The sequence below is a fragment of the Phoca vitulina genome, unplaced genomic scaffold (genome assembly GCF_004348235.1).
Source record: "Phoca vitulina isolate PV1807 unplaced genomic scaffold, GSC_HSeal_1.0 scaffold65, whole genome shotgun sequence".
NCBI lineage: Eukaryota > Metazoa > Chordata > Mammalia > Carnivora > Phocidae > Phoca > Phoca vitulina.
The window spans coordinates 3,525,954-3,547,078 of NW_022589768.1; the positions used below are offsets into that span (position 1 = coordinate 3,525,954).

Below are 21,125 nucleotides of genomic sequence, written 5' to 3' on the forward strand. Positions count from 1 at the left end.
CTGTCAAACAGGGACAGTAGCACCTTCTTAATAGAGCTGTTAGATTTGTAGGAGATAAAGCCTGTCAAGGATGCCTGGCACATGGTTGTTGTTCTATTATTAGATCAAACAGTGAAAAAAATGGAGTTGTCGTTAATTATTCTAACAGCGTATGGGACGCCTGGGTGGCTCAGTCAGGTGAGCATCTGACTCTTGATTTCAGCTCAGGACATAATCTCAGGATCCTCGGATCAAGCCCCACATTGGGCTCTGCACCGGATCCTGCTTGAGATTCTCTCTCTCCTTCTCCCTCTGCCCCTCCTGACCCCCTACCCCTCTCTAAAAAATACATAAATCAATCAATCAATCAACAAACAGTGTAGATATATGAATTTATATTGACAGACTCCAAAGAAACAGAAAGATAAAAATAATAGCATAAGGGTGGTAGCATTAAAGGGGATTTTTTTAACTTAAATTTTTTCATTCGCATTGTAATAGTTTTAAAATAAAAATTGGAGAAATTTTTTTTTTAAGATTTTATTTATTTATTTGACAGAGAGAGAGAGAGAGACAGTGAGAAAGGGAACACAAGCAGGGGGAGTGGGAGAGGGAGAAACAGACTCCCCCGCTGAGCAGTGAGCCTGATGTGGGGCTCAATCCCAGGACCCCGGGATCACGACCTGAGCCGAAGGCAGACGCTTAACAACTGAGCCACCCAGGCACCCCAAAAATTGGAGAAATTATTTAGATGTCCAGAGAAACAGCTAAAAATTAATTTTCATTCAAAGGATTTTCATCTGACATCACAATGAACACGGTCAACTTAACCACACCGATAAAGATCCTGAAGGAACTCGAAGAATAACCGTATAATAATAAAAGCTAGTATTTAGTTAGCAATGACTACATGGCAAAGATTCTACCAAGCACCTTAAACCTATCCATTCAATTAATTCTCACCGTAAGTCTAGGAAGGAGGTCCTGTCATTACCTCTGTTTCACAGATGGAAAAACTAAGGCACGATAAATGGCATCCCCACCATCCCAGAGCAGGTGGCAAAGGCAACATTCGACACTACAGGCAGAGGGAGGATGTGAGGGGTGCCCTGCCCGTGGCCCTGGGACTCACCTCTAGATGCTCAAGACTGTTTGCTGCAAGCCCTCGCCCCTTTCAGGCTGGGCTGTGTTTGTCTGTTTTCCCAGCTGCATGAACATCTGTCTGTGTGGCAGGCAAACACCCAGCAGCCAATGCTCCTACGAGCAGCCCTCGGCCGAGGTACCCAGGCAGCGGGGAGAACACGCGGAGCCTCCTCCCTCTGGCTGGACAACTCTCCAGCGGCTGCCATGCTGCCCTTGGGGTTCCCTCCCCAGCACGACTGAGCCCCAGGTGCCCTCAGACATAACTAACTTGGCAGCTCCCCCTTTACTGGCTTCTTTCCCCTCCCTCTCTTCCCCACTCCCCCCTGGTTTTCCTGGGATCACCTCGAAACCACCAACAACCCAAAAAAACTACCTCTCCAAGAAGCTTTTGTCTCAAGGTCTGCCTATGGGGAACCCCAAACCAAGAAAACAATATACACAGTCCAGCTATGTGACCCCACGCCCCCAAACTACCCATCAGGCTCTACTACCTACAATTTTAAATGAAACAACAGGGAATGTTCCTTCAGTGATGATCCCAAACGTGCTCTCCTTTGAAGGATCCTGAAAATATGCACCTAGCCCTTACATCAACTGTTACGTGCAGAACTTAATATGCACCATATGGAAACATGTGGCATCGTGGAGGGGTGGAGAGGAGCCGACAGACCAAAGTTGTCCCCCGACGAGGCCTTCTGCTCCCCAAGGACCCAGAAGAGGGTTCTCACAGGGAGATCGAGGGTAAGGGTGAAGCTTGGCCAAATTTTGCCTGAAGGAGCAAGGTCTGACTTTCTGTCCCAGGCAAGTGGCGAGCATCCGGGCATGGTTATCGTGTGCTGAGCTCTGTGCTCATCACTTCACGTGCCTTAGGGCATCTAATCCTCTATGTGAGCCCACCCTGTCCGAGCGGTTACTCCCCCCACTGTACAGGGCAGGAGACTGAAGCTCACAGAAGCAAAGTGACTTGTCTAAGGTCAAACAGCTCTAAGCTGGAACTCCCATCAGGTCTCCCTGACTCTGAACCCAAACTTTCTACCAAGAGGTTATACAAGTCCTGCTGAATGATCATTATAATAAAACCACCCATCTACTGAACCACGTGTTACGTTAAAGCACTTCAGATACATAATTTCTCAGCCTCACCACAACCTACAAGTTAGAATTATGCCAGATACAGTATAAGCTTCCCATGCACGTCAGCTCTATGAAATATTACCTCCATTTTACAGGCAAGAAGACTGAGGCACCAGGAAACATTTCCCCAGCAGGTGCAGAGAGCCCGGCTGGCTCTGCTCTCCCTCGCCGGCTGGGCCTCCAGCGCTCCACTATGCTCTCTGTATTATGCGCAGAGGGCTGTAGCCTCCCCTCTGCAGTCAGAGTCAGTGCTTAGGGGGAGCTATGGCTGATCTACCTTTCCTGCCTGCTCATAGGGAAACCAACAGCATTAACAGTGGTCCTCCAACAGGTGCTGCCCCTTCCATAAGGAAGTTCTCCCAAGTCTTGTCTTCTCAGAGTGACTTGACCCCCATCCCACTAGTTTTCAGTTAAATGCCTTGGCCCTCCCTCCCCATTCATCCTCTGGACTCACACAGTCTCCTCACCTCCTACCCCCTACTCTCACATCCCCCAAAGCCCTTAAGAGATCTAAGTGAGCAAATCAATAGCTTTATCAAAGAAAAAACATATCATGGATTATATTATATACCTTCTTTTACCTAAGTCTATGGGGCTTTTGTTCTCAGAGAAGTCAATTATTTGTTTCTTAACAATCTGTGCTGGCCTTCTGATATTACACTCCTCATTCTGATGACAAGCTCCAAAAAACTTTTCAATTATGGCAATTTCAGCTGACTTCCATTCCCAAAGAACCTCCTCTACATCTCCCAAGGAGACTAAATACACCATATTTCTTTAAAATATGCATGTCTGGCAACTCAAAAGGGTACCATCTGGTTCACATAATTTCTGCATGAAGTTTCTGAAAAGCCTAAAGAACATACATGATCCACTCCTGCTGCAACAGAAGCCAAAGCATTCCATTGCTATCGTACAAAGCAACTCAGCTTAAGTGAGGCAAAGTCTGGCCGTGTTCCTTGCAGGGGGGTACAATGATCAACTCCCTTAGAACACGACTCACAAATTAAAATACACATATTTAATCAAAGTCATGCTAGAGAAAGAAGATAAACATGGAAATGACATCACCCTCAAGAATCATTTTTGAGTCCTGGGAAAAGTAGAGAACTGACAAGAAAAGCAAATTGGGATTCTTACAAAACGACGCAAAGGAGAACGCAAAAGAAAGTCGGAATAATTAAAACAAGAAGGCAACAACGGCAGTGGAATGATCATTGTACCCCCTTGCAAGGAACACAGAAAAATGCCAAACAACCTGGACCGGAAAACACTTCTTGAGTTCCCTAGCTCCCCATCCAAGTATATTACGGTCATTCTTCTCCACTGCTCTCAACTTTGGGGAGGCGTCAGCACAGGTGACTTTGGGGTACGTGTGTCTTCTAAATTACACACTAAGAATGTATTTCCAGAGCGAAGTCCTTCCCAGGTCACCAGGATGAATCAGAATTGTTAAGCGATTGGAGAGCCTCCAAAAAATGCACAGCCCAATTGCAGATGCGGACAAAATGTTTTTGGGTCTCCAGAAATGTGCATACCAGCATACATAAATTCCCCAGACTTAGAGTTCAGATCCAAGGTTGGCAAACTCTTTCTGTAAAGGGCCAGACAGTAATAATTCAGGCTTTGTGCTCCAGGCTGTCACTGGTTACAAATGATTCGACTCTGCCATTCCCGGGCAAAAGTGGCCACAGACGACCTGTATACAAGCGAGCATGGCTGTGTGCCAATAAAACTTTATTAATGGACACTGAAATCTGAACTGTAGGTAACTAACACGCGTCACCAAATACTATTTTGCTTTTTATTTTCTTCCACCATTACAAAAATGTAAAAATCATTCTTAGCTCACAGGCCATACAAAAAACTAGGTGATGGGCTATGTGGAGCCCATAGGCTATAGTTTGCCCACCCCTGGGTTAAAGCTTCTAGATAATATGCAGTCTAATATAGGACATCAGTTTCAAATGAATGATGGAGACACCACCTTGAATTTATGCAAATATGAGAAATCATGAGGAAGAGAGTGGAGGACAGCAGTGGATTTATGTCACACAATGGTGACAAGGACGGTACTGTACGGTCTCAGAATCATGCAGGCCTCTCCCTGAATGCTCAGAGGACCACATTCCAGCTGCATAACCTTGAACAAGTTTTATTTAACCTTGCCCAGCCTTAGTTCCTTCCTCTGTAAAAGGGGGATAACAAAGTACCTTCTTGATAGAGTTATCATGAGGATGAAATAAGATCGTGCTTCTAAAAATACTTTGCACAGCACCCAGCATTTCTGCAAAATAAAGCTATTTAGTATTAGTCTTATCTGATAATACTCGTGGATAACTGGTTGACTGCAAAACATTTTTCCTGGATATGAAGGTTAAGATTTTTAGAAATCCGGATTCCTCACTTATAAAAGCCAAAACTCCAAACAGAGGAGACGCTTAACACAAAACTAATACAATGAAAGGACATGTTAATTTTGGTACAACACCTCAGTTATCCAGCTATCGGGAATCTAGAAACCTCAAATTTCTGTAAAAGTTGTGAGCTCGAACACATGAAGAAAGAATGCACCATAAGCAATCATTTATTCACTCAACAGGCATCTCTGAAGACTTCTCTGTGACAATAGTTTACAATATCGAGTAGGAAGGCCCAAGAAGTAACCAAAAGAATTTCCACACAATAAACATGACATTATCAATGTGTGTCCATCAGGGCTCAGTGAGTTGTGAGGGTGAGCAAGGGCTTTGGAAGAAAGAGGAAGAATACACAGAAGCCGGGTGAGCTGAAGTTCTGCAGGCTCGAGAGATGGCGGTGGAATCTTCTAGACAGAAGTAAAAGAACAGGCAAAGGAGTGAATGGACCCGGGGCTGCTGGAGAGTGGAGACAGAGGGCTGCTAGAAGGGGCTGGGACTGCAGGAAAGGTCATCCCACACCAAGTTAAGGAATTGAAAGAGTCTACCCTAGGGCTCTGGGGACCCCTGGAGGAGCCCTGGAAGGGGAAGGCTAGGGCCCTACTCTCTGTGAAGCAGGGGGATGTGGTGGGAATGGAAAGAAGGGGGTGAATGGGAGGAATATCTAGGAGGTAGAATCTACACAGGACTAGTGGCTGGATGTCGTTGAGGCTGGGAACAATAACAAAAGTGAAGACATAAAAATAGTCATGAAGCAGAAAATATGGTAGATTCCAGGAGAGACGGATGGCGTGGTCTGCTGGTCTACAATCAGAGTGTGTGTGTGTGTGTGTGTGTGTGTGTGTGTGTGTGGTCGGGGTGGAAAGAGGGGTTGATGGATGCCAGCTCCAAAGCCAGAAACAGCTAAGAAACAAGAAGAAAAGGCAGCAAGGAAAACACACTCATATGACACACTGCCAGGCCTGTGCAGATACATGGGGAAGAACAGCCCACAGCCAAAGCAGCAGGTCACGCCCTGTTGTATCACTCACTGAAGATGTCCCACATGCTCCTTACGTAGTTTCTGGAAAACGTGCTACAGAAACTATCAAATGCATATAAATACACAGATTCAAATAGGATTTTTCACTTTACCCGTTTTTTTTTTTTTTTAAAGATTTATTTATTTGACAGAGAGAGAGATAGCGAGAGCAGGAACACAAGCAGGGGGAGCGGGAGAGGGAGAAGCAGGCTTCCTGCCGAGCAGGGAGCCCGATGTGGGACTCGATCCCAGGACCCTGGGATCATGACCTGAGCCGAAGGCAGACGCTTAACGACTGAGCCACCCAGGCGCCCCTACCCGTTTTTGTTTTTTTTTAAATTATGGCAGCACACAAAAATACTGCAAACCTTTTCTCCCTACCCCACAGAAGAATTTGTGTGTCAGCCTGTGCATTAATTCATTCATTCTTGAGAAATCACGTTCATTTCTCACACACAGCAACACACACAGAGGCCTTCCTAATTGCTGAGTTCAAGCCCTCGCTGAAAGATGAGAAAGCTCCGTGAACTTGAGAATACACCTTCACCTCTCTGGTACACAGAGGAGACCCCAGGGCAGATACCAGGATGCAGGGAGGAAGGAGGTCCAGGTGATTTTCATGGGCTGTTCATCTTTTCTCATTTTTTAAAATTTTATTTATTTATTTGAGAGAGAAAGCCAGAGTGAGAATGAGCTGGGAGGAGGGACAGAGAGGGACAGGCAGACTCCCCACTGAGCAGGGAGCCCAATGCCAGGCTCCATCCCAGGATCCCGGGATCATGACCTGAGCCGAAGGCAGACGCTTAACCAACTGAGCCACCCAGGTGCCCCTCTCATTTGTTAACATGGTGGAAGCAGCAACCCACTTTATCAGGTTGCTGTGAGGATTATGTACATGGGTCAATTACCTACTTAGAGTCCGAGCAAACAAAACACACTCGATACATGGACACTGATGAACAACCTCTGATACTGATCTCATTATCCCCTTTAGGGATGAGGATATCAAACCCAAGGAGAGTTAAGTTACTCTTTCTCAAAGTCACACTTCCTGGCAAACACGGGAAACCTACTTCTCCCAACCCCAAATCCCATGCTCTTTGGGTATTCCATGCTACCTGCACTTTGGCCCACCCCCTCGTTCAGTACTCATGCTGGGGAGGTTGGCAGCTCCGCCATTTCGGCACAACCCCTATTCAAAGACAGACCCCCAGCCTCTGCACATCCAAGTTGTTTCTACCAACATCAATACAGACTCAGCTCCTGGAAGTTTAGCTCCCAAACACTGGAGAATGGAGGAGAATGAAGGCACATTTAATAGACTTGATTTAACAACTCCCACTCAGAGAGGGAATGAAAGACAAGAAAAGAGAAATTCCTTTATTCTCCCCAGTTGCACCCACTCCCACTACTGCTCCTTCAAAATAAAGCTGGGCCGCCATCTACTGCCCCCAGGACAGGACCCCACTGCAGAAAGCAAGAGAAATAAGTCAGTTCCTGGCTTTTGAGCTTCCAAGGGCTCAAACCCTAGCTACCTATGGCCAAACCATGGGATTTTATATGCCATTTACACTCTGAAATTTCTTCATTAGATGCTAACTGTACAACATCACTCTTGGTCCAGGTGTCAGCCCCTCACGTCTTAAGAAGACATGACCGTGTGCTTTAGATAACAACCATCTTTTCTCGGAAAAAGCACCTAGTCTAAGACATCAATTTGAATAGTAGGAATCCAGTATGAATAAAATTCAAGGCTGTTGGTTAACTTCTTTAACACAAATTTTATGAGTTATAAAAAATTTATTAACGTCTGTTTTAAGACAGGATTTTTACTTATGACTTGATGAGAGCACCGAAGAAGAGGTTTTATCTGCCTTAGAATATTCTAGAAACAAACAAACAAAAAAAAGAATATTCTAGAAACTACCTATTCTTGCATCCTCTTCTCAAAATATTCCTAAATAGGTCGCTACAAGCAAAGCTCTAGCCCGACCTCATTTCTTGCCAGTGTTTGCACAGTCGTGTGAGGCTGCCCACTCATTGCAAAGCCTGCCTTCTGCCACTCTGCACACTCGGCACTGTTGAATTTGTATCATGACTAGACAGCTCTCTGCCCTGACACCTGATGGTTCCGCAGCTCACACATCATGCCAGCCAAGCTCCTCTGGAGGGCCTAACACAGCAGTGGGCAAATGCTGAGTTCAGCTCCATCCAGTGTGCCTTCCAACAAAGTTTCCAGGAACATCCCCAGACAAGAAGCCAAGAGCTGTCTTACCAGAAACCATGTTTAGCTCCTAAGCACGTACTGGCAACACCATGGGCAGCCAGGAATCATCCTTCTACTATTCAAACCTGAGAAAAAAGCTGACCTGCAGATGGACCATTCAAGAAATATATGCTAGTCTAAGACCTTTAAGGAAAAGTTGCCGATTATTAGTGGAGCATATTAATTTATCACACGTGGTGTTCTTTTGACCTACACAGCTTTTTAAAAGTTTTAATAATTACCAATATTTTAAAAGTAGGGAACTGTATATAAAATGTAGATTTTGAACATTCCTCCCTATAAGTCAAGAGGATCTAAACAAACCATAGGTTGGAGTTAAACAGGAGACCATCCAGGTTCCAACTCACCATCCTCACTAGGTGCTGAATGTTTATTCAACATTAGCAGAGAGTTACTGAGCACCTACTGTATGCCAGGCAGTGTTTAAAAGGTTTAGGAGGCCGTAAGGGATAAACAGGACAAGAAATTAACAGACAGTTATATCCGCTAAGCGGTGATTTTAATTGGGTAACACAGACCACTTCTGTTTTAGGGAAGATGGAATAGATACAGTTTTTCCTACTCCTCCCACTAACTGCAACTAAAAACTCTGGACATTATATATAATATAAACATAAGAAACCCTGAAAGGTGGAAAGAAAAAGGTGTACTAGCTAGAAATCTCAGGACCCAAGAAATGACACGGGGGTGAGTTTCCTGCACTTTCTTTTTTCCCCATATACCCAAGACTTGGAGCTAAAGAAACCAGCAACCCAGAAATACTAACAGGTGCAAGGGGAAAAAAGTCCCAGTAAAGACCCATCACTCTCTCTAGCCAAAGGACCAGGCAAGGGACAGCCTAGCAAGACAGAAAATGTTTAGAGAATAACCATTCTACTCCAGCTCTACTCCAAACACTACAGAAAAAATGTGGCCCCATCCCCCTCCACACCAGCAAAGGACTAGTGAGAAGCCTAGACTTCCACCTTTCCCAGGCTATAATGAGGTGACCCAACCCTCACCCCCTCTTTACCCTGGGGTCATGCCAGACAAGACCAAGTAGGGAGCCGGGACTTTCATCTCCACCAGCGAGTAACTACTCCCACCTTGCTCTCACCTTTGGTGTCAGCGGAGACTACGAAGAAAGCCTCGACTTCCACTTCCGCAAGGGCCAATGAGGTGCCCCACCCCTCGCTGCTGGGAGGCCTAGCAGAGAGTCAGGACTTTCACCACCGCCAAGTGGTAATGAGGCCACCCAGTCTCATGGTGTTGGCTGAGGCCACTTGGGGAGCAGTAACAAGGCTCTTCGACCTGTCCCAGCCAAAAAGGTATCAGTGAAGGCCCAGTGGGGAGCCAGAACTCCCATTCTGAGTACCAAGACTCTGAGTGGGGAAAGAGGGCATCCACCCCACTTAGAAGTAACAAGGCAGTGCCACCATCTTCCCCTGCCACAGCAGTCAAAGAGAAAGCCAGTAAAAAGAGGCAATTTAAATGAGATCTAGTCTTGGGGCGCCTGGCTGGCTCAGTTGGTTGAGTGTCCGACTCTTGATTTGGGCTCAGGTCATGATCTCAGGGTTATGAGTTCAAGCCCTGTGTCAGGCTCCACACTGGGTGTGGAGGTTAGGATTCTCTCTTTCCCTCTCCCTCTGCCCCTCCCCCTGTGCCTGCAATCTCTCTCTCTCTCTCTCTCTCACTCTCTCTCTCAAGATAAATAAATAAATAAGATCTAGTCTTATAAAATAATACTTAAAATGCCCAGGTTTCAATTTAAAAAATCACCATGATGCCAAGCATCAGGAAGATTCCAAACTGAATGAGAAAAGACAACAGATGTCAACATCAAGATGACAGAACAATCAAAATTATTGGACAGACTTTAAATGAGCTGACAAGCAATTATGACAATGCTCGAAACTAATGAAAAAATAGAAAGTCTCAGCAAAGAAATAGAAAGTTTCAGCAAAGAAACAGACAATATAAAGAACAAAATAGAAATTATATATGAAAACTCAAATTTAGAATATTATATGAAAAATATAATAACTGAAATAAAAAGATTCAACCTTCAACTCAACCACAGAATACAGGAGAAAACAATCAGTGACCTGGAAGGTAGAACAACAGAAATTACCCAATCTGAACAACAAAGAAGAAATAAACTGGGGGGTGAGGGAAGAACAGAGCTCAGGAACATGTGGGACTATAACAAAAGAACTAACATTCATGTCATTAGGATCCTAAAAGGAGAAGAAAGAGGGCAGGGGCAAAAACAAACAAAAAAAACAAATCAAAAAACAAAAAACACACCACACTGGAAGAAATAAAGGCTGATGGGGCGGTCTGGGTGGTGCCAGTCAGTTAAGCATTTGCCCCTTGGTTTTGGCTCAGGTCATGATCTCAGGGTGGTGGAATCAAGCCCCATGTCAGGCTCCATACTCAGTGGGGAGTCTGCTTGAGATTTTCTGTCTCCCTCTCCCTCTGCCCCTCCCTGCCATGTTCCCTATCTCTAATAAATACATAAATATTTAAAAAACTAAAAAAGAAAGAAGGCTGAAAGTTCCAAATTTGGCAAAAGACATAAACCTACAGATTCAAGAAGCTAACTGAATTCCAAGCAGGATAAAGCAAAAGAAACCCACACCAAAACAACATGGCCAAACTTCTAAAAACCAAAGAGAAAGAGAAAGAATCTGAAAAACACTGAGAAAGAAATGATACTTAACATGTAGAGGAAAACACCATCCAAATTAAACATTTTTCATCAGATCACAGAGGTCAGAAGAAAGCGGCACGATATTCAGTGCTGAAAGAAAGGAGCGGTCAACCATGAATCCTATAACCAGAGGAGGTATCCTTCAGGACTGAAGAGAAAATCAAGACATTCTCAGATGAATAAAAACTAAGAGAATTTGTTGCCAGCAGCCCTATCCTAAAAACGGCTAGAGGGATTTCTCAAAACAGAAAGGAAATGATGAAAGAAGTAATCCTGGAACATCAGGAAGGAGGGAAGAACAGAGTAAGCAAAACTATATGGTAATTAGTACAGACTCCTCTTCTTGAGTTTTCTAAATTATATTTATGACAAAAGCAGAATCACTGATTAAGTGATGAGGAGTTAAGTCATAATCATAGGACACTGATGTGTTTCCAAACATATACAGAGGAAATATTCAACACAGAGGAAATATTAAACACAATTATATTATAAATGGAGGAGGACAATGGGACATAAAGGGAGGTAAGTCTACATTTCACTAAAACTGCTAAAACAATGACACCAGTAGATTGTGATAAATTATGTAGATAGAATGTACCTAGAGCAGCCACTGAAAATGCTATACAAAGAGATACACTCAAAAACACTATAAAGTTGACCCTTGAACAACACGGGTCTAAAGTGCAGGGGTCCAACTGTATGCAGATTTTTTTTAAGGGTTGACAGCAAAAGCCACAAAATGTTTATTTACAACTGTCCACCCCACTCTCCATGGGACCTAATCAAAGGAAGCAGGTGCAGAGGCTGGACCTGCTGCCCTAAATGTGGGGTGGAGGCAGTCAGCAGCTCCCCCATAGATCCAAACCAGACATGGCTGCATGTCACCTAGTATACTGAGGGGGTGACTGGGTCTAGGGAACTCCCTGGCCCTCTCACCACCCGAGTCCTTCACACACCCAGGCTCCGGGGATGCACCAAGGCAGCCACAGAACTCAGCCCCTCCCCACCAGGTGCAGGAACCCCCCCCCCCCCCGGCCCCAGCCATACCATCTTCCCCACGCCTGCCCATCAGGTGTGCCTGCAGCTGCCAATGGTCCCAGGCCAGTGGTACACCTCCAGGCAGATGGGGCAGGTACACTGCACCTCCAGGCCTATGTTGCTGCCCACGGGCTGCTAGTGCTGAGCTGAGGCCACCAGGCTGCACAAGATCAGCATCTTGGGGCCACACTGCTACCACCCTGTATCCCTCTCCCCCTCCTAGACACATTTTTTTCCAACAAATACACATACAACACTATAAACATATTTTCTCTTCCTTATGATTTCCTTAATAACATTTTCTTTTCTCTAGCTTATATTATTGTAAAACTACAGTGTATAATATATTTAACATACAAAATACGTGTTAATCAACTATGTGATTGGTAAGGCTTTTGGTCAACAGCAAGCTATTAGTAATTAGGTTTTAGGGGAGTCAAAACTTGTATGTGGATTTTCAACTGTGGGGACATCCCTAACCGCAGCATTGTTCAAGGGTCTACTGTATATAAATCAAAATGAAATTTTAAAAATCAAGTAACACACAGGAAAGCATGGGAGAAAGATATGAAATAAAACAGAAAAAAAAAAAAAACCAAAAAACAAAATAATTAAATGGTATCCTTTAGCCCTAACATATAAATAATTACATTAAATGTAAGTGGTCTAAATACACCAATTCAAAGACTGGAAGATTGGATTAAAAAGCATGACTTAACTATATGGTGTCTATAAGAAACTTCCTTCAAATATTCCAGTATAGGCAGGTTAAAAGTAAAAGAATAAAAAATTTATATCATGTAAACATTAATCAAAAGAAAGCAGATTTGGCTATATTAATATCAGATAGAGGAGACTTCAGGGCAATGAATATTACCAGAGACAGAGAGGGACATTCTATAACGACCATGGATTTAAAAGGGTAAATCCACTAAGTAGACACAGAAACCCTAAATTTGTAAGCATCAAATAGTGGAGCTGCAAATCATACAAAGCAAAAACTGATAGCAGTGAAACAGGAAATAGACAAATCTACAGTTCTATATATGAAGTCTTCTCCCAACAATTAATAGTACTTGACACCAAAAAATCAATAAGGATATAGAAGAATCTGACATTATTAACCTAATCAATACTTATAGAACACTCCACCCAACAACAGCAGATACATGTTATTTTCAAGTACCCACAGAACATATACCAAGATAGGACATATCCTGAGCCAGAAAATAAACCTCAACCATTTTTTTTTTTAATTGAAATCACGCAGGGTGTGTTCTCTAATGACAATGGAATCAAACTAGAAATCAATAACAGGAGCATAACAGGAAAAATGCCAAGCACTTAGGGACTAAAATGCACAATTCTAAATAATCAATGGATCGAAGGGAAAATCTCAAGGGAAATCAAAAAGTACACTGAACTGAATGAAAATTAAAATACAACATATCAAAATCAGTGAGACACAACTAACACAGTGCTGAGAGGGAAATATATAGCCCCAATGCATATATTAGAAAAGAGGAGAAATCTCAAAATCAATGATCTGATTTCCCTCAAGAACATAGAAAAATAAAATAAATTTAGAAATAAACCAAAGAAAGCAGAGGAAGGAAATAAAGAGCAAAAATCAATGCAATTGAAAATAGCAAAAAACAACAGAGAAAATGAAACAAAGACCTGGTTCTTTGAAAAGATCAATAAAACAGACAAACCTCTAATAAGACTGACAAAGTAAAAGGGAGAAGACACTAATTACCAATATCAGGAATGAAAGAAGGGACATTACTATGGACCCTAACTCTCCACACATAAAATTGATAACCTAAATGAAACAGACCAATTCCTTGAAAGACACAAACTAATAAAATTCCCAAATGAGAAACTTTTTTTAATGATTTTATTTTTAAGTATCTCTACACCCAACACGGGACTCGAACTCACAGCCCCGAGATCAAGAGTCACGTGCTCTCCTGACTCAGCCAGCCAGGTGCCCCCCAATTGAGAAACTTCTAATCCCAGATGGTTTCACTAAAAAATTCTACTAAATGTCTAAAAAACAATTAACACCAATTCTACACAATCTCCTCCAGAAAACAGAGTAAGAGAGAACACTTCCCAATTCATTTTATTAAGGCAGTATTACCTGACACCAAAACTACACAGACAAGGTTGCTTGGCTGGCTCAGTTACTAGAGTGTGCAACTCTTGATCTCAGGGTCATGAGTTCAAGCCCAACATTGGGCATAGAGTCTACTTAATAAAAAGACAAACAAGCAAACAAACAAAACCCTACAGACAGTACCAAAAAATACCAATATCCTTCATGAATACAGACACAAAAACATCCGTGACAAAATATTAGCAAGTAAATCCTATTCCTATAAATTTATTCTATATATTTAAAAAGAAATATACACAGGGCGCCTGGGTGGCTCAGTTGGTTAAGCGACTGCCTTCGGCTCAGGTCATGATCCTGGAGTCCCTGGATCGAGTCCCGCATCGGGCTCCCTGCTCGGCGAGGAGCCTGCTTCTCCCTCTAACCCTCCCCCCTCTCATGTACTCTCTCTCTCAAATAAATAAATAAATCTTTAAAAAAAAAAAAAAAAAGAAATATACACAATGACCAGGTGCATTTTATTCCAAGGATGCAGAGTTGGTTCAATTCTCAAAAATCAACTGATGTAGTCCGTCATATTAATACACTAATTAACTGGGGGATATGGGATCATATCAACTGACGTAGAAAAAGCATTTGAAAAAATTCAACACCCACTCATGATTAAAAAAAAAAAAACTACTCAGAAAAGTAGAAATAGAGGGGAACTTCCCCAATGTGATAAATAACATCTACAAAAACCCTACAACTAACATTGCACTTAATAGTAAAAGACTGAATGGTTTCCCCTAAGATGGGGAACAAGGCAAGGATTACACTCTCACCACGTTTATCAAATAATGCTGAAGGTTCCAGCTAGTGTAATAAAGCAAGAAAAATAAATTAAAGGTATACAGATTGGAAAGAAGAAATACAACTGTCCTATTTTCACATGACATGACTGTTTACATAGAAAATCCCAGGGAATCTTAATTTAAAAAAAAAAACCCTCCTAGAACAATTAAACATACAAAAATCAATAATATTTTTACACGCTAACAGTGAAGATATGGATACGAAAAATATAATACCTTCTACAATTGCTTTAAAAGAGCATAAAATACTCAGGTGCAAATTTACCAAAACATGTACAGGACTTGTGCTCTGAAAACTATAAAATGCCGATGAAAGAAATCCAAGAGCAAATTACATGGAGGGACACACCGTGTCCACTGACTAGAAGACTCAGCACAGGGAAAATGTCAGTGCTCCCCAAACTGACATACAGGTGTAATGCAATTGCTTTCAAAATTTCAGAAAGGTTTTTTTGTAGATATAGGAAAGACGATTCTAAAATTGAGATGAAGACACTAGAATAGCTTAAAACAATTTTGAAAAAGAAGACTAGCGTGGAAAGAATCAATCTGATTTCAAGACTTACCATGTAGCTACAGTGATCAAGACTGGATTATGTTGACAAAGGAATGGACAAATACACATAGATGAACAGGAGAAAACAGAGAAGACACGAATATGCCCAAACGAATATGCCCAGCTGATTTTGACAAAGGTACAAAAGCAATTCAGTGGATTTTCAACAAGTGTTAAGTGGATATCAATGGGCAAAAAAATTATATCTGGCCCGAGTCTCATGCCTTATTTTAAAAATTAACTCAAGGGGTGCCTGGGTGGCTCAGTCGTTGAGCGTCTGCCTTCGGCTCAGGTCATGATCCCAGGGTCCTGGGATCGAGCCCCACATCGGGCTCCCTGCTCAGCGGGAAGCCTGCTTCTCCCTCTCCCACCCCCCCTGCTTGTGTTTCCTCTCTCGCTGTGTCTCTCTCTGTGAAATAAATAAAATCTTAAAAAAATATAAAAATAAATAAAAATTAACTCAAAACGTATTACAGACTTAAATGTAAAATATAAAACTTTTTAGAAAAAATTCTTAGGATCCAGTGCTAGGCAGAGTTCTTAGATACCAAAAGCATGATCCATAAAGGAAGAAATTCGCAAACAGGACTTCATCAAAATTAAAAACTTTTGCTCTATGAAAGACCAGGTTAAGAGGATAAAAAGAAACTAAAGACTGGAAGAAAACACTTGCAGACCACACGTCCAACAAAGGACTAGCATCCAGAATATATAAAGAACTCACAACAATTTTAAAAATCCTATTAAAAAGGGCTAAAGACAAGAACAGACATTTCAGCTAAGAGGAGATACAGAAAGCCAATAAGCTAAGCACATGAAAAGTTGTTACAATTAGAGAAATACAAATAAAAACCACAATGAAATTAAAAATAAAATAAAATAGTAACAGTAAATGCTGAGAATGATGTGGAAAGATTGGAACCTTCACACATTACTAGTAGGAATGTACTATGGTACAGCCACTCTGGAAAACTAAGACAGTTTCTTAAAATACTAAACACATTAACTACCATAAGATCCAACAATCGCACTCCTGGGCATTTATCCTAGAAAAATGCAAACTTAAGTTCACACAAAAACCTGTACATAAATATGTACAATAGCTATAGTCATAAGAGCCCCAACCTGGAAACAATCCCCATGTCCTTCAACAGGTAAGTGGTGATGGATCTGTTTTGTCGCCTAATTGTATCAGTTTACACAGCTTGGTTGTGATTGTGAACTGTAGTTTTGCAAAATGTTACCACCGGAGGAAACAAGCCATGTAAAGGGTCCAGGGATCTGTATTATTTCTCCCAGTTGCTCCTGAATCTGTAACTATCTCAAAACAAAGTTTAATTTAAAAATACACGGGATTATAAAGGTACCAAGGACACTGAATACACTTGTCAAAATATTAAAATATTTGTGGTGTGGTTTTCAAAAACGCCTGGGTAATGTGATAGCGAGGGCAGTCTATTTGAACTGGGTGGTGAGGGAAGCCTTCTCTGATGAGGCACCCTGAATTCTGTGCTGTGATCTAAATGATGAGACACTTTGCAAAGATCAAGAGACAAGGCAGCTTGAGAGAACAGCTACCACAAAAGCCCTGAGATAAGAAGACCTTAGCACATCAAAGGAACGGAGAGGTAGTGTGTCTGGGGGGGGGGGGGGCAAGTGAGATGCAGTTTCACAGGCCCGAGGAGGAGGAAGTCTGAGTTTTATTCTAAATGCCACTAGAAGCCACTGAAGAATTAAAGACCGGTAAGCAGAGGAATGATACATGTCTGAGACACATTTTAAAAAAGAGCATCGTGACCGCAGTGAGTAAATGGATTGTACCCCTTGGAATAAAGGTCTGGGAACTGGGCGGGAGACTCCTGCAGCCGCATGGGCGGGAGGCCAGGGTCAGGGCCAGGAGGAGAGTGGCAGCAGAGATAAGAGAAAGATGAACACATTAGCAGTTTGTTTTGAAAACAGAACCAAGAGGAAGGGCTTTCTGATGAACTTCCTTTCCAATGAGGGAAAGAAAAAAAAATCAAAGATGAATCCTGGTTTTCGTTTTGTTTTACTTGAGCAGCTGAGCACACGGCAGTGTGGTTTACTGAGATAGAGACCACCAGCAGAACAAGTTGGGGCAGAGAAAATCCAGAGTTCAAGTTTGTATATCTTAAGTTTGAGAGCCTTTTAAATATCCACGGGGAGAGGTGACCCATGAGTTTGTCAGGAGTCTGTATTCAGAAGGAGCATCTGGACTAGAAATACCATTCACAAAGGAATCAATGGAATCAATGTGTGGATTGTCTATACATCCGTGACGCTGGAGAAGATACCTTGGCAGGGTGGAGGCTGAGACAAAAGGGAGGTGCCCAAGTCAGAGCCCTGGGGCACTCCAGGATGTCTGGGGGGTGAGGGTGGGAGGTCAGAAGGAGCAATAAAGGAGACCGGGAAGAGGAAAACCGAACCAGTGTAGGATCCGTGAGCGGAGTACGGTCCTCAGAGTCACAGGCTGCTGAGAGTCAGGTGGGGAAGTGACCCCAAGATGTGGCAACCTGGGGGGAGGGGTCACGCGAGACCTGGACCTCAGAGCCCACAGCGGACAGCCAGCAGGAACCGGCTGGGAACAGGAGATGAGAAAGTAGAGATGGGGCAACAGATACCGTTCTCAATATATTTTGCTGGGAAGGGGAGAGAGAAAATAGGATGGGGTGAAGCAGGATCTCAGACCAAGCAAGGGCTTTTCCCTATCTTTTTTCAAGATAGATGATAAGAGACAGTATGGCCATATAATGCAACATCCCTGAGAAGGAGAGGGGTGGGGGGTGGGGGGTGGAGCCCAGCGGGGAGGCGGCCAGGTGCTTGTGTGTCCTTGTTACTCTAGGACAAACAGAGGGGCGCCCTCGCGTCAGCCGGCAGACCCCTCCAGGCCTTCAACTGTGGCCCACAGGAAGACGGGGGATGAAGAGGTACGGCTCCGCCATCAGGCTCAGGAGGGGGCACCCAAGTCATCAGGCCTGGAACCCCAGCAGCTTCTGCCCCTGACGGATGCTCCGAGCAGGCAAAGAAAGCTCGAGGCGGCATCGGTCCAGTGCCAGGGGGGAAAGTCACCACCATCCATCCAGTGGATGAGGAAGAAAGCCGGAAGGAGCGACGCCGGGCTCAGGAAGGTCACTGCTGGGGTGCTGTGGTGACAACATGTGGACGTGACCCTGGGAATTGTAAGGCAAGAGCTCCCTGGGAAGGCATTTCACGGAGCTCAACAGTTAGAATGGCAACAGTACCTCCCCGATCCCGTCCCTAGCCTTCCCCCAGACACTTGCCCCCACTCAACACTTGCCCAGGTTTCTATTGAAATGCAAAATCCAACCATCCACATTTTGCTGGTGTAGAACCTCCAAAGTACATTCTCCTATTATTTAGCCAAACACAGTAGCAGCGTTTCAGTTCTGTTTACCGACCGTTTTGTTACCTGGGTAAAGCATGCCAATAACAGCTCCCCCAAATACACATGATTCCACACACACTTAACTTTGGGTAACATAATTTACATTCAATTGTTAATAAAGCTGAAAAATTAATCTGAAAAAAAATAGCCAAAAAACAATATCCCTGCTTTTAAATACCTTTTTAAAATCAAATTCCAAGCGAATGATACCCCAAATTACATTTACTTTAGAGAAAAAAAGTCACCAGTGGTAAGAAATGTTTGGATTATATTGTGTAAAAATCAAAATCAATTCGGCTTGGACATCTATTCTAGCGTCCTGACTTAAAATTTAAAAAAAAAAAAAAAAAGCAAAGATTTATAGATGAATTTATCAAGCCATCTATGTGGAAAGGAACAAGAACGTTTTAGCGTCATGTATTTTCTGATGCATCTCAGAGAAAAAAAATAAATCACCATGGATTTTGCAAAGTGCATTTTTATCTTTCTCTCTAACGAGACAGTGAAACAAGAGACATTCATTGCCTCCCTAGAGATTCTCATAATTTACAAAGACTATCCTTCTCTGAAGTGTTTATCCATAAATGGCCAGTATGGGCAGCTGGTTGTCACACGAAAAATGTCTAGGCCCCTTATGACCGCTCATCATTTTTTCTGGTTAATGCATTAGAAGAGAAAGGGGTAGGGGAGTTACCCCCCCCAAAAAAACCTGTTTTAACATGAAACCTACAAGTGTCACCACCATCTAGGGTCATCACTATATGATTAATTTGGAGACAGAAGAAGAAAAAGAAGAAAGATAAACTGCTCCCTAGACTTCCCTGGGATGGGGAACACGTCTTCTTGAAGTCCAAAGGGAAAGAATATGGCTATTCGTACAGTGTTCAGGTCAGAGGAAGTACAGGTGTGGCTTGAGCGTCCTGTTCCAATAATAACCACCATGTCAAGAAAACCACCATGAATTATGCCTTATTAAGCATAATACAAATCAATGAGTGGTAACCCTAATGAAATTACTCTAAGCCGCATTTTTATTAATCGGGCACCATGTTTGATAAGAAACCACAAGGCCATTTTTTTTTTTAAGCTCTTTGTATTTATATTTAATAATTCAAGCTATATCCCTACCAGTAGGAGGGTACATTTAAAAATCCTTTCAAGAGAAAAAAAGCAATTATGAACTAGGGACACTTAGGTTCTAAGTCCCAAATGCTGAAGAAGAGAATTAACTAAATTTCGTGATCAACTCCACTTGTGCTCTCTTTCCTTACTTTACTTCTCCCTCTTCCCTATTGGTCTCCACCAGCTGCCAAAATGAGGAATGATCCCTGGGGTTTACAGTTTTTCATTTTCTATAAAATAAGGGGATTTTTTTTCTCCCTCAGAGATAAGTGAGGTACCAAGAAAGAAGAACCAGTTATCAGGAGGTTATAAGTTATTTTACCTTGTCTATTGTTGAAAAAAATCATCTTCAGTCACCATGGTCCTAGTTCCCTCATTTGTAAAAGATCCTTCCTACCTTATCATCTTTCTCTGAAATACTTTAAGTGAATTAAGAATTTCAGAACTGGGAATTATATATTGAGATATAATCCACAGACCATACAATTCACCCATAAAGGTGAATTCCATGGTTTTTGGAATATTCACAGAGTTGTGCAAGCATCACTACAGTCAATTTTAGAACAGAGACATAGCTTCCAAATCCTCTAATCCAAGGTACAGACAAAACTAAGGTTTAGATGGGTTAAGTCATGTTCCCAAGGTCACAGAGCTGGTCAGTGGCACAGCCAGGCCTGGGTCCCCGGGAATTGTCAAGCCCCTGCCATCATCTGGGGCTCCCTTTCCCCTGCCCTGGAAAGGTTCTATGTGAATTAAAACCTGCTGTTAAAATGTTGTCTGAGAAGAACATCTGGCCTTTTTTTACTCTCATGCTCCCTCTTATATTAAACCCAGTCTAATTTCTCCACCAAATCTGCCCCATTGCAAGATTTCTTAGAGAGACTTCTAGAACAGATAAAAACTTATCTAGGGCACTTTGACCACAAAATGTGGTTTGTAAAGCGCAGAGAGAATCTATGATTCCTTTCTTTTTCAATAAATGCACAAAAGACCTCAGCTCATGCAACAAAGGTCTAAATGAGACCCACTCTTGTTTTGTTTTTAAGGGACTGATTACAGGTGGTTAATCTCAACGACCTCATCACTAGCATGACCCTTCTCCAACGCCAATAACCTCCTAAGACCTCAGCCATTCACGCTGACTTGTGCTCAGAAGCCAACTTGAATCACCCTTGAGCTTATGTCTGTCATCTCTGAGACATGCTCCTAGGAAGTTCATAAGTGAAAATCTTCAAAAAAGGTCAGTTCCTGGCCAGTGCTAGGGAAGCCGGTGTGACAAGCACAGCCAGAGATTACTCCGAACCCCTGGCTGCCCAAGCGAGGAGTGCTCTAGTTC

At 42.8% G+C, this 21,125-nt stretch overlaps 1 protein-coding gene across 2 annotated transcripts in view; it reads right to left on the bottom strand.

Annotated features, from left to right (window-relative positions):
• Nucleotides 1-21,125, bottom strand: part of SH3GL3 (SH3 domain containing GRB2 like 3, endophilin A3) — a 136,759-nt gene that overhangs the window by 113,905 nt on the left and 1,729 nt on the right. The window contains exon 1 of one of the 2 annotated variants that reach the window (XM_032391961.1): nt 1,112-1,393. The exons of the other annotated variant lie outside the window; for it this stretch is intronic. The gene's annotated coding sequence lies outside the window, so the exon portion shown is untranslated. Of the gene's footprint in view, nt 1-1,111; nt 1,394-21,125 lie in introns of those variants that run through there. 2 annotated transcript variants of the gene reach the window in all.